Raw genomic sequence first — 13,587 nt, forward strand, 5'->3', positions numbered from 1 at the left:
AGTGGGAAGCCTTATCGATTGCTTCCTGATCTTCTTGAGTCCTACTGGAAAGCCTCAAATAGAAATTAACTTGCTTATTCCTGTTTGTTCCTTGAATTTTATCAGTCTGCATCCATTTTATCAGCTAGTCTTTAGTCTACTTGCTAAAGACTCCCCTTGCTCACAACTGTGAGGCTCTGGAGGGGATAGAAACACATTAAAAACTTCAGGTAAGAGGAAAAAATCCAAACTCACTACCTGCTCTTCGCTGGCATTTTAAAAACGAGCCTCCCCCTGTGCAATGGGCACAAGCAGCTCAGCAGCCCCAGCCTGTGTCCCAGGGCATGCACTCCCAGAACTGTTCTGTTCTGTTCTCTTCTCTTCTCTCAAACAGTAACTCAGGGGTTCTAGAGGCTGTTCTCCATCACTGCACAAAGCTTTCTCGCTCACATCACCGCCGCATCATTGCGGCTTGTGGAGACTCTCAGTAATGCTCTCCCTGTGTGACAACCAAAGCAAGAAATACAAAAGTGTCTATTTTTATAAGATATTGCTAGGCTGCTCTGTCCAACTGCATTTTGCTCCGAGACATGGCAACTTTTCAGGCTGAACATATTGCTGAAGCACGGAGTTCATCCTCTTTTTGGGGACCCCTAAAGAAAAGGCTTTGAGTAGACATACACTGTTTACTCCCCATACATGCTATAGGTTGGCAACACAGCTGTGAAGACTCAGGCCAAGCTATAAATGACTTAATGGGGGAAAGCCTATGACTTGCTGTGCCAGAGTCACATGCACCCATGCCTCACAGCAAATTAAAATATCAATGTTTATGCTACATATATGGCTAAAATCTATTAATTCTGAGGTCACAGGCACTGTGTTTTGCCCCTCTTGCAAGTCAGTATTTGAACAAGCTAGAAGCACACAAAATTGGATGGTGATACAGCATCTACAAACTGGACTGCGGAAGGAAACAGTAATAAAAGCAACAAATGCAGAGGCCGGTGTGTATCACAAGCGGACGCTGCTCAGGCTGCTGCACCACCCGGAGCGCCGCTCGTCGGGGTCCGGAACATGCGACAGGACCCAGGGCGAGCAGGCAGCTCAACAGGTCCGCAATGCGCTCCCTTCCAGGTTAACGCAGGAAGAGAGGTCAGAATGAGCTGTTACCACTGAGGTGCTAACAAAGTTAAAAAAAATAAGTATATGCATACATAAAGTAGCCATCAGAAGCATGCCACATATTGCTTTATTAAGTTTTTGCTTCCTATTCAACTGTAACTTCTGGGCTTTTCTACACTGAATTAGCCACCTCCCCTGTCTCCTGGCTGTTTTCCACAGAATGTTTTGCTGTTGTGGGGTGTTTGATCCCAGCCCTGGCAGCTCTCAGTGCTCAAACGGAGAAGGAAGGAAGAGATCCACAGTTTCTTCTCCAGACTCCCTGCCAGCAGCCACCAGGGCCGGGCATCATTTCAGCACTGCATCACCGCACCATCGCCCCCCGCCCCGCACCATCACCCCTGCATCACCGCACCGCACCATCGCCCCCCGCACCATCGCCCCCCGCACCGCCATCCACCAGCAGCAAGAGGAAAGAACCCACTGCCGCAATGAGGGGAGAGCAAGTTGGTTTGCAACGGGATCCCACTCAAACACAACACGTGCAGCTTTTGCCTCGAAATCAAGGAGCACTTTGGCTTGTTTCTTTCCTGGAACCCCTGCTGCTTTCCAGACCAGGCTGGAAGGCAAAACCGGGAAAACCGGGAGCAAACACACCAGCCAATTTATAGTTTGGCTGAAAGAGCTTTATTCTCCTGGACCATATACAGAGCCCAGTCATTTTGGGAAAAGAGGTAATTTAAAATACCTTTTATATTGTCTGCTGGCAGAACAAGATGAAGGACTGTAAGGGATGATCAATGTCTAAGCCCATCTTCAAAGTGATTTGGGGAGCTGCTGAAAATAAACCAGCAGCCATGGCCCAGGAGCCAGGGTAAAAGCTGACAAAGAAATTGCTGGTTTTCCCAGGCAAACAGAAGGCGGCTAATAGCTCCGTTCAGAGCCTGAGCTCTCTCCCCTCCTAACACGAGCGGGGAAAGAGACTAAATTTGAATTTCTTCCTCACAACAACTTTAATTAAAATCATCTAAGCCCTTCCTGCCATGAGGTGTAACTCTGCTCACAGGAGGTATTAGCAAAGCCCGGCTTATTAACATGCCCTCCCTGACAACGCTGTTCATAGCGCTGGGGAGCTCGGCTGCAGGACTGCCCTCCAATGCTCACCAAGCGGGAAGAGCACAGCCCAGCTTCGATGTGCACCGGGGGCAGCCGCCATTCCCCACGTGCCTGTGAAGCTGCTCAACAGCATCAGCCTCACCGGGCATCCCACCCGTGGAACGCACCATCGGATGCTTCTCTTCACCATCTCCTGTGCCTCGTGGGTGCCAAGATGATACTGGAGGTAAAGAAAAGACCTCTCTGCGTGACATTAGCTGTACCAAGGATTTTTCAGTCGTTTCATAAGCACAAATGTCAAAGCCAGTTCTACAGTTGGGTCCTCATCCTTGTGACATTATCTCCAGCGCCCCAGTGCCTGCAGCGCTGGGGGGAGGTCTGGCCTTGGGTACCGGGCAGGGACCCCTCGAACCCATCACAGCTGGGGCAGCATGTGCGCCAGGCCCAGCCTCACCGGCTCCTTGAAATACGCAAGCACTAGTAAGAGTTGCAGGCAAGACCAAATTTTGGAGCAAAATGGGAAGAATAAAAATTAAAAAATTAAGCCCAAGTTACTAGAGGGGCTCCAGAGGATTTCTGTAGCGCTTATAGCTCTCACCAACTCCCGAAAGAGGCCGTAGGACTTGCTTGGTAAAAGTTACACGCACTGCACATTGGTGCAGAACCAACAGTCGCAAGCAAATGCCTGTTTTACAAGCAGACACAGCCCCAGGAACAGAAACCAGGAGCTGCTGAACCCCCAAAGCACCACAACGTCGCCCTTCCAGCAGAGACGTGCCCAGTCAGGCCAAGCAGCACCCTCAGCTCCGCCACGTTCTGTCCCACAGCAACCACAGAGCTGCTCAAATCTATCTAGGAAAAGAAATTAAAACTACGTCGGAGCCTAAAGGCCTTGCCCCAAACTATAAGCCCAGTACCAGCCACCTCGATTCTCTTACATAGGGGCCGTATTTCAGACCAGGAGAGGCACCTTGAAGTCCTGGCAAGTCCAGGATAGAACTGAGAAGAGCAAGTGAAGACCAGATGAAAGAGGTTACAAAACGCTGACAGCACAGCCTGCCAGCCGACTGCCACACAACACCCAGGGAAGGAGCTGCTACCAGGCCACCCCACATGGCCACGGTCCAACCCTCTTCACTGGAGCACCAGATTATCCTTATTTCCCCAAGTCAGTGGGCTTCATGCCCAAGTTAAGTTCAAGCAGACCTCCCACCCCAAGCAGAGGTATTTTCTCCCTGCGCAGGAGAAGTGACAGAAATGGCGTTCCCCATGTCCTTCTAACAGAGGGAGTATTTCCTCAAAAATGCTCCCAAGACAGTTTTCCAAAAAAAAAGTTTGCTAAAGGCATGAGACTTACAATAATAAAGACATCGAGAGCCCAGGTGAGGAGCATCAGAACCCACTTCCACCATCCACCTTGCCAGTCTAGTCCTGACCTCGCACATTCATATATTAAAATGAATAATAGCGTTGATATATTCGCAGCTTCCAGAACAAGTGTCCATTCCCATCATTTCCACAGCACCTTCTCTGGCAGAAACCGCCACCCTGATGTCCCTGCTTGATGGCTCTCTGGAGCAGGTGAGCCCCACATGGAAGGACGTTCTTGCTCCAAGGAAGGCGAGATGCGGCAGGAGCCGCTTCATCCTGGCACAGGAGACAGAGCCGCCTTGGTTATTGCTCTTGCTCAAGCATTTAGCCTGACAATCCTTACTCTGTGTGTAACAGCCATCAGAAGATGAGTTCACATTCACTCCCGCTGCGGCTGTATTTGTTGAAATACAACCCACTCGCGAACGCATCAGGTAAAGCTACGTCACTTTTCAGAGCCTGTTGTTCGGTACCACCACATTCAGAAGATGCCGCAGAATTCACCTGGGAATCGCTGAATTCACGCTGACACGGCCCGGGGGTGCCCACGCTATTCACCTCATCCTTGTTCGCTTAGAAAACACAAACAAAAGACCCAACACACCCGCAAACCACACAAACCACAACGCGGCACTATGTTTTCTATTCTAATGGCAGACTTCTTGGAACGAAAGCAAAAAGGACAGTTGTGCAACATTCACTGGCGAAGTCTACAAATGGATGTTCAGCAAAGGAAATTCTGCTGCAGATGCAGAAATGCTACTGAGAGCGAGTCCAGCATCCTGCTGTTCAGCTCCAGCATCAGGGGAGAAGAAAACCTCAGAAGCCCTTAAATCAATGTGAGGACCTTGCCTGCTAAGGCGAGGCCAAGTCTTGCCTCAGGAGCTTCTCCCTGGCACGTCTTGCTCTATATCAGTATTTGGTATCAACGTCTCAAGGCCTGCTTTTTAAAAATATTATTATTATTAACGTTACGTGCCAGAGTGACAAATGCAGAATCCACCCGCCTCGGAAACACTCAGAGCAGCCCACAGGTCCCCTGGAGATGGTCCATCCGCCCCAGCTCTCCGCAGGTTGGAAAATACCAGAGACCTCCAGGAGCAGAACAAACGGGATTGTTTGTGCTACCCACTGTTGTACAAGAGCCACAGGGATGACTCGCACCGGGTGCCCAGAACACGGTGACAGAAAGCCGCTGTGCCCGGGGTGAGGCTGGCCCAGGGACACCCTGCCCTGGCCACGCGGCTTCAGACACCGACAGCAAGGCCCACGCTGATTTACGACTGTGAGATTGAGACAAAAACTGTTCTCGTTTTATTGAGGAAAGTGATTACAATATTCCCCGTATTTCACCTTTCTTAATGCAGAACAACCTTGCTGGGAGCTCACAGAGCTGCAGGCCGTACACCTTCCACACCCGCGCTTCAGCGCCGCCTGGCCCGCCCCGCACACCGGCCCCATCTCAGGCTCCACAGAAGGGGCTTCTCTTGTTTGCCCACGGCCTGGCAACAACAGGATACTATTTCTGATCGTTTTGATACTATTCCTGATGGGTTTAAGCTGCAAGAAACACGAGAAGCCACAAGAAAAGCTTTACATTCCCTATTCGCATGCATACTTCTTATCCCCATGCAAGCTGAGGATTTCCTAAGACACGCAAAAAAACCCACCAGTCTTTGCTTTACTCACTGTTACAAGCCCTGGCTTTGGTAGTTCCAGCATCTTAAATGCAAAACTAGACACTCACAAGCAGATGTTAATTCTGAGAACACTGGTTTTGAGTCAATCTCTGCACTGGTGTCACTTCCATTCTGCCTTCTGCAAAGCAAATCCAATTAATTTTATATGGGGATGGAGCTAGCAGACACCTGACCTTTGAGTGAAATACAAACTTTCAGGTGAGAACCACCACATGCAATATTACTCACTCGAATTAAGCAGGTACACTGGTGGCAAAAATAAAGCCAGAGAACTCAAACCAGGCTGAGGAAGCAGCAGCATTCTTGTGCACAACAGCAAAATCAACTTAATCATAAATGACAACTTCTGAAAGCCTTCACTGGGGATTCATCCTTGGCATTTTTCTAGGCCAGCCTGAAAACAAAAGCTTTGTCTTCTTAAAATGCAATTGCCTGAGGCACTTCTTAAAAAAGTGACATAACTCAGGTCTGAAAAACACCTCCCGGGTTTCAGATTCTCCTAAGAGCGTCTTTGCTATTCAGCTTGATCCAGATTACCCAGAGCAGCATGAACTCTGCAGATTCAGCCTTGGCTACCAGCACAGGTATAAAAAGCGCACATTTATGATTTTTTTTCTAAACAATTTAATTAAAACTGTACAGTTATAAAAAAGAACTTGTTATTGACCCAAATGGCTCCTCTCTCCCTCCCTTTTCTTCAGTAGGTTTATAAACACTCTGACGACACTTTATTCTGAATTTCACTGATTTCAGAGGGGATTTTTCAAGCACATTTCTCTTGCTGGGTGCTTTCGATCTTCCCATTACAAAGCTCAAGCTGTGAAAAGAATGAGCAAATTGTTTTGGAATCAAAACCGGAGCCCATAATTTGTTTCCTTGTTTCTTCTCTGCTCCACAAAACCCTCTTCAGCTCAGCAACTGTGCAGTCAATGCCTCCGCGCTCTTCAAACGCGGGACAAGGGCCCTGTGTGGGCAAGACCTCATGGGAGCAAGGCAGAGAAAACTGCGATTCTCTTCAAGACGGGCACAGCTATTCCTAATATCAATAATTAACATTTTGGATATCTCTGCAGCACCTTTAGCATACCAGAGATTCTGATACCCACAGGACATTTTCTTTGAGTAGACGCAAGTTTACTTGTCGGTCTGAAAACTCCTTCTGCAGCCATCAATAAAGAACTAAAATCAACAGAAGTTCAGTTGCTTTTATTGAATAATTTGGGATAAGGAAAGCAGAAAACTCCGTGGGTGCTCGGAATGTGTTAGCATCTTATTTTTCCAAATGATCGAGTCCTATGACTTATTCAACATGAATTGTCCTCTGTCAAGAGCTTAGATCCTCACTTTACAATTCTTAAATAAAACATCCTTCCAAAACTCTCTGCCTATGATCTGCTTTTTCTAAAGGAAGTGGTTCTTAAGAGACCCACCTTTTTCTGCTTTGACATTCCCCTGAAATCCATCTACAACATCAGCTTGACAGGAGTAAAACACGGGCAGCCCTTGCAGGGCACGGCGCGGTGAACTCCAGCAGCGTCTGCATTGACACCCGCGCCCCGAAGGGAGGGACCGCAGGCAGCCCAGCGCCGGCTCACCCACACAGCATCACAAACGCTTCCAGCAACGTGAGCAATAAACCTCACGACAAGTTGTCACTGAGGAGCAGCTCATAAACAACACTACAGAGCCACATTGCTGTGGTTTAACCTGAGGTTTTGCTCATCACACAGGTTCCTGACCTCCCTGGTCACCCGTGGAGATCAGAAAAAGGTCCTTCCCTGTGCAGCAAGTCAGCGCAGGCTCCTCATCCAGGAGATGCTCAGAAAAACTCCTTCCCTATGCTTTACCTTAGAAGAAAATAATGCAAAAAGCCCAAATCCGAACAAACTGCAGAATAAAGGACAAAACGTGGGTGAAAGCACCACCCCAACCACAAAGAGCAGGAGCACCTGTAGAGGCGAGAAGGGACAACCAGAGCGCTCTGACACAGCCGAGGTGACAGCCAAAGAAAACAGGCTCAGCCTGGACGCCGAGATGCACAGCAAATACCAGTCCTGATCCGCACACAGCCCCTGCCAGCTCGGGAGAAACCGCCAGCGCTGGCAGACAGCACTGCCCACGCCAGCCCGGCAAACACCGGCATCAGCTATCGATCACCTTACGGTATTGATTTGCAGGGGAAAGAAAGCAATGACTTCCTTAATATGAAATAGGAGGGTCTTTTTTTCTTGTCTCAGAAGCAAGCTAAAGCCAATAATAATGCTATTGACCCCGGTCTCCACTAAAGCAGAAGAGCGGCCAGAAACAGAGCAGCTGCCGGAACGCGGGGAAGCCCCGCAGCCCAGCACAAGCTGGTTCCCCGCTTGGCCTTACAGCCCAGATCTTCCTCACGCCAAGAAACAAAAAGAAACCCAAACCCCACCAAAAACAGCACCCACAAAAACAAACCAGAGAATTACACTCAGAAGCACAGCTGGGAAAATAAAGCTGAGCATCCACGCTGCTCTCCATACAGGCAATTTATATCTTTGCCTTCCACGTTCTCTAATCATAAAAGAAACGAGCCGTAGGACCACCGTTATAAACATGCAGCCACAGCCAAACTCGCCGAGAGCCAAAGGGTTCTGACAGCAGCCCGGAGTAAAAACTGGAGTTTCATATACATCACCTCAAACAGTTACAGAAATCTCCAACCCAAACGTATTCACGACAGATGACATTCCCAAACGCTAGAAAATCGCTTTTTAAGAGATGGTGGGGCTGCTTCTGAAGCCTCTTGGCTCCGAGGGCACAAACCCAGGCGCGGCTCGAGCTGCCGCGGGAGCCGATCGGTCTCGTTATTTATCCGGTAGTATCGGTACGGAGCGTCTTAAGCAGCTCCCGCCCGCCCAAGGGGCCGCGCTCCCGGAGAAGCCGACAATTCACACAAAGTAACTTGCGATCGTTGCGGTCGCTTTGCGGACACCCCTCCCGGCCGTGCCCCCCGCTCCTGAGCGCCGCGGGGCCATCGGGACCGGCTGACGCGGCCCCGCGGCGGAGCGGGGCAGAGGGGGGGCACCCCGGACCCAAACCCCGGCGGCAGCGGGGACGGGAATGCACCCAGCGGCTGCTTCTCAACGTCAAAGTTTCCCGTGCCGCAGGTGCCGGCACGTCCGCGCAGCCTTCCCGTTGAAAACGGGGAAACGCGGACTTGGGGAAGAAAAAAATAACCCTAAAATATAATTTAAAAAAAAAAAAAAAAAAGAAACGAAAAAAAAAAAAGAAAAAGAAAAAGTAAAAAGAAATAAATAAAAGAAAAAAAAAGGAAAAAAAAATAGAAAATAAAGGAAAAGCAGGAAAAAAAAGGAGAAAAAAACAGAAAAAAGAAAAAAGGAAAAAAAAACACAGAAAAAAAGGAAAAAAAAAAGAAAAATAAGAGAAAAAAAGGAGGAAAAAAACAAACACGAGAAAAACGGTGACTAGACCCCGCGGCGAGCGGAGCCCCCGCCGACGCCCGCCCCGTCCCGCAGGGGCAGCCCCGCCGAGCGCAGCGGAGCCGATGGGCGGTCGGGCGGAGGCAGCCCGCTGCGGGGTCCGCCGGCCCCGGGGAGCAGCCAGGAGGGACGCGCAGGAGCACTCACCGAGCAGGCCGGTGCCGGACGGAGGCAGCGCCGGGCGCTGAGGGTGCGGAGGGAGCGGAGCGGCGGCCCCAGCCCGGCCCTGCCCGCCTCGCCCCGCGGGAGCCGCAGGCACAGTGCCGCGCGCCGCCCCGCGCGCCGGCTCCTTCCCGCCGACCGTACCACGGCGCGGCGCCGAAGGGGGGGGAACACAAGACACCGGGCGGCGGGAGGGGTGCCCAGGCCGGCAGCCGCTGCCCGCCCCCGGTGCCGATCCGAGCGGATCCGTCCTGCGGGGCTGTGCTGTGCCGCGCCGCCGGAGATCGGCCCAGGGCAATGTCGTTTCCCTCCCCGTACCCCTCAGCTCCCCTCCTGCTCTGCAGCCGGCGCGGTGGAAGAGTCCAGCGTGGTGCTGGGGCGGGGAGATGCTCCGGCTGCGGGGCAGGTGGCGGCGGGTCCTGCTGGCCGGAGGTTCGGGTCCCGCAGCCGGCGCTGGGGCCTCCAGGGGCTGCAGAGCGGCCGATCGCTCCGTGTTTAATCCAGATTCCTCCAAATCGTAGCCAACGCTCGTACCCGCAGACCGCGCTCGTCCGCCCGCGCCAAGCAGCAGAGTTCCCCGGTGAGCGCCACCCCGGAGCGGGGCATCCAGCCTGGGGCTGCACACCGGGACCCAGAGCTGAAACTCCCCCTCTGCCGCTGTTCTCAGCTGTTCTAACAGACCGATTGGTTTCCCTATTTTGTGTTTGATTGCTCCTCACACTTACGAGGCAGAAAACAAATTCTTATAGGAATCAGATGTTTTCTTAGCAAATCTGGTGTCCAGCATTTCATCACTCGCTGCCCGTGTGGGAAGTCCGCACTGCAAGCCCTGGCAGCGGAGGGGCAGACACATGCAGATGTGCAGAAGAAATAACGCAGGCAGGGCTGTACGCAGCGTCGGGTGACGATGTGCACGCAGGTTCCACAAACACACAGTGTGGTCCCAGCTCATGGGAAGCTCATTCACTGGCACATTTACAGCAAATAACTTGATGCAAAAGCGTGTTACTGAACAGCAAGAGCAACCCATCACAGACGTGCTTGCTGCAACACTTCAGCGTGTTCCTGGTCAAACATTTCTGGGATAGTGCCATAGCACAGATGATTCATTGGCAATCAAGGCAGAGACAGATCCCCCCAGAAGCATTCTCTGATAATCCCAGCACGGCTATCGTGGCATTTAAATGCTCAGTTACACAAAACTAGCCAGCGTAATGCTCAGAAGATACCTCTGCAGTGGGTTGGTCAGCAGGATGAGACCCCATAATAAGGTGAACTCTCTTGCCAGCATCAAGACCTGACTCACCAAGGGCTGGAGACAAGATCTCTGGTACCTACCAACCCAAACGTGAAGAAATAACTGTTCATTCCGCTTAGTTTTTCTTGGACAACTCCCATATCTCTTCCAAGCTTCAGTTTTTCACCAGCAGAGTCGGCTTCCCAAAGAAGACAAAACCGCATCATCTTCCCCATGTAATACACTGGATCTTCCACTGAGATCCATATACCCCAGTCTGACATGGGACATTGTGCCCCTTCTCTCCTCAGAAAACAATCTCTTCCTTGGGTTTTGCTTCCTGTTATAAGCACCGAGACACTGAATCGTCGCAGTTCTGTGTTCTGAGTATCAAAGTGCGTGTCCTGGGCAAGGTAATCTCCTCGTTTCCTTCCAGAAGGATGATCAAGGGGCACCAGATGAAAATTTCTATGGAGCCATGCAATAGCATTTCAGAATAATTTAGCAATATCTTTCTAGTGTTGGGACATTCAGCTTTTTGACCAAAATTCTCCACCCACAAAAGCCTCAGTAACATCTGTAAACTCCTGCAAAGGCAGGTGAGTCTCATATTAGAATTAAGTTTTCATCAAAACCTGACTTTCTTTGAAGTCCTATTTATTATTGCTTATAATCTCTTTCAAGTCTGTGGGTGGGAAGCAATACAAAAGTATCTTTCATTATTCATTAAGGACAAATGGTGCAGGGCTTTTGGAAGGAAATAGAAAGCACACATACTTTTCTGCACTTAAAACAATTATTTCTTATTAATAACCCCGCAGAAAGGTGCCCCACAGAGAGCTGCCATTTGGATGCTTTTGAAGTTAAGTCTGCTGATCACAAAAAGCTTCTCTTGCCCTGTGACATTGCTGAGCAGAGATCCTGGAGAGTGCTTTGTTTCGTCATCTTTATTTTTCAAAAAGATTTAGATGCTTGTTCTTGAGGGAGCCCCTTTCATATGGTGGAACAGTATTATCACTAAAATCATGGAGATCGAGGCCTGTCATGAGAATAAAAAGCTGCAGCTATAGAGCAAACCTGCGGCAGGTTTGGGAAATGAATTGAGGAGCCACAAAGTCCCGGGGGACCTGAGGCTGGAAGGGACCCTGGAGGTCTCATCCAACCTCCTGGGAGGCTGCTGGACTTACCCCAGTTCAGCACCACGTCTCTGGGCTCCAGGGTGGCCCCAAGTGCATGTGCTGCTCTAGACGTGCTTGGCACGTGCTGAAGAGAGGGGACAGGCATCCCCTTCTACCCACTGACCGTGCAACCTGGTCACCGTGCAACCCGGTCACCGTGCAACCCCGTCACCGTGCAACCTGGTCACCGTGTAACCCCGTCACCATGCAACCTGGTCACCGTGTAACCCCGTCACCGTGCAACCTGGTCACCGTCCTTGCTGGGTGTCATGTACTGATAAGGATAATGGCCAAAACGTTGTGGCAAAACCAGTTCATCCAGCCACAGGAGATGATACATTCAGTACAGGATGAACTGCGATTTACATATTAACGACAAGGTAACGAGCCACAGCCCAGGCCGGCTGGCCCATACGGGAGGTGGGGGACACCCTGGAGGGCACACAGCTGCACCTTCTGATACACCCAGCCTGGCACAAAGGGAAAAGCTGAGACCCCTCAACATGGCTGAGACTCATTGATCTTTTGCAATCACGCCTTCCCACCAAGACTTTTCTCTTTCACAACAACACCTCCACAAAAGACCAAAAGTTATACAAGCAGGCAAACCAGAGGGCTATAAAGGCCACCTTGTGCAAGCACTGGCGGTGCCTACCCACCACCCTGAGGACCACTGGCACCCACCCACCGCCCTGAGGACTACTCTGCCCACCAGTCTCACCACTTGCACTGAACAGGACACCAGAGGACACCGCGCACCGCTGGACCTGAGACTGCAAACTCCACCACACATGAAGCGGAGCCATAAGGATGGTGATATCTTTTTCTCTCTATTCTTTCTTCCCCATACTTCTGCCTTATTGCTTTCCTTCTTATATGTAACAGAGTAACATAAGATTTACAGCCCCTTGTAACTGCCCCCCAGGTAGAGCACAACTCGCCTCTGACCCCTGGAGCCTGGTTACCCATCCAGGCTGTCACTGCCTCACACAGCCACCCAGGAGCGTGTTGGTCTCATCTCCTGAGCAACAAGTGATAGGACAAGAGGAAATGGCCTCAAATTGCACCGGGGAAGGTTCAGATTGGATATTAGGAAAAAATTTCTTCCCTGAAAGGGTTGTAAAGCATTGAACAGGCTGCCCAGGGCAGTGGTGGAGTCACCATCCCTGGAGGGGTTTGAAAGACATACAGGTGAGGTTCTCAGGGACATGGGTCAGTGCCAGAGTTGGGTTATGGTTGGACTTGATGATCTTAAGTGTCTCTTCCAAGCAAAATGATTCTGTGGTTCTATCCTGACTGTCAAGTCCCAACGTGCATGCCAGGATGCGTGGGATACCGTGGCAAAATCCTTGCCAGCCCCAAAGTAAATGGGGTGGTGTGGGATCCCGTGTGAGGAACCACAGACAAGGCTCCTTGTCCACCTCTGTCCCTCACATGGGCAGCAAAGGGTGTTGGGGGAGCTCTGAACTGCAGAGATCTACTGTTCTGAGTCCGTTGGTCCGTCTCCCCAGACCAGGAGTCCTGGTCCTGAGGTTAGGGACTGACGCAGAGCAAAGGGCTCCAGGATGGCACAGCTCCTCTGGCTGTGCCTCACGACAGGGTCCGTCCCTCCAGTCCCTAACGGTGTCCTTGAGAATGCAGACTGTGAAAAATAAGTCAGCATGCGGCTGTCCCTGATTCCTAATGCCATCAGCAGAAAAGGAGGAGCTGGGAGCCCATGAGCAGCATCTGTTTGGGGAGCTGCTCCCACTGCCAGCAGAGCCTCTTTGTGCCTCTGTTTCCCGCATCTCCTCAGCCCATCCTCTCCCTGCCACCTGGGGCAGGCCAGACTAGAAGGGATGTCCTTGGGAACCTGGGCCACGTGGGGACCGTGGGTGTCAGGGGGTGCCTGGGGACCTGCCAGCTCCAAGAGAACACTCTGCTTGGGGACCTCCCTCCTGGAGCTGCTCCAAGGGGTCGCTGCCTGCTGAAACGCCCTGAAGAAAGCAGGTCCTCCTGCGAGACCCCTCTCTGACCCCTCAGCTGGCAGCAGCGCCCCGTGAAGGAGGTGACAGGTCCATTTTATCAGCACGTTTGTCCAGGACATTGTGTGTGCCTGCGAATCCTTCAGACATTTAACCCTCTCACCCCTCTCTTCCCATCACCCTGATTTCAGTCTTCTGCATCTGATTTTCATGCTGGGAGACAGAGAAATGCCAGTGGTTTTCTTTCTTTCCCTTTTTTCTCTATTTTTAATGAATTTTTCATTT

General features: G+C 51.1%; 1 protein-coding gene across 2 annotated transcripts in view; it reads right to left on the minus strand.

Annotated features, from left to right (window-relative positions):
• RALY (RALY heterogeneous nuclear ribonucleoprotein) overlaps positions 1-9,066 on the minus strand; it is an 85,144-nt gene extending 76,078 nt beyond the window's left edge. For both annotated transcript variants that reach the window (XM_065031816.1, XM_065031815.1), the window contains exon 1: positions 8,909-9,066. The gene's annotated coding sequence lies outside the window, so the exon portion shown is untranslated. The remainder of the gene's footprint in view (positions 1-8,908) is intronic.
• Positions 9,067-13,587: the final 4,521 nt, after the last annotated feature.

This window comes from Columba livia, chromosome 16, assembly GCF_036013475.1.
Source record: "Columba livia isolate bColLiv1 breed racing homer chromosome 16, bColLiv1.pat.W.v2, whole genome shotgun sequence".
NCBI lineage: Eukaryota > Metazoa > Chordata > Aves > Columbiformes > Columbidae > Columba > Columba livia.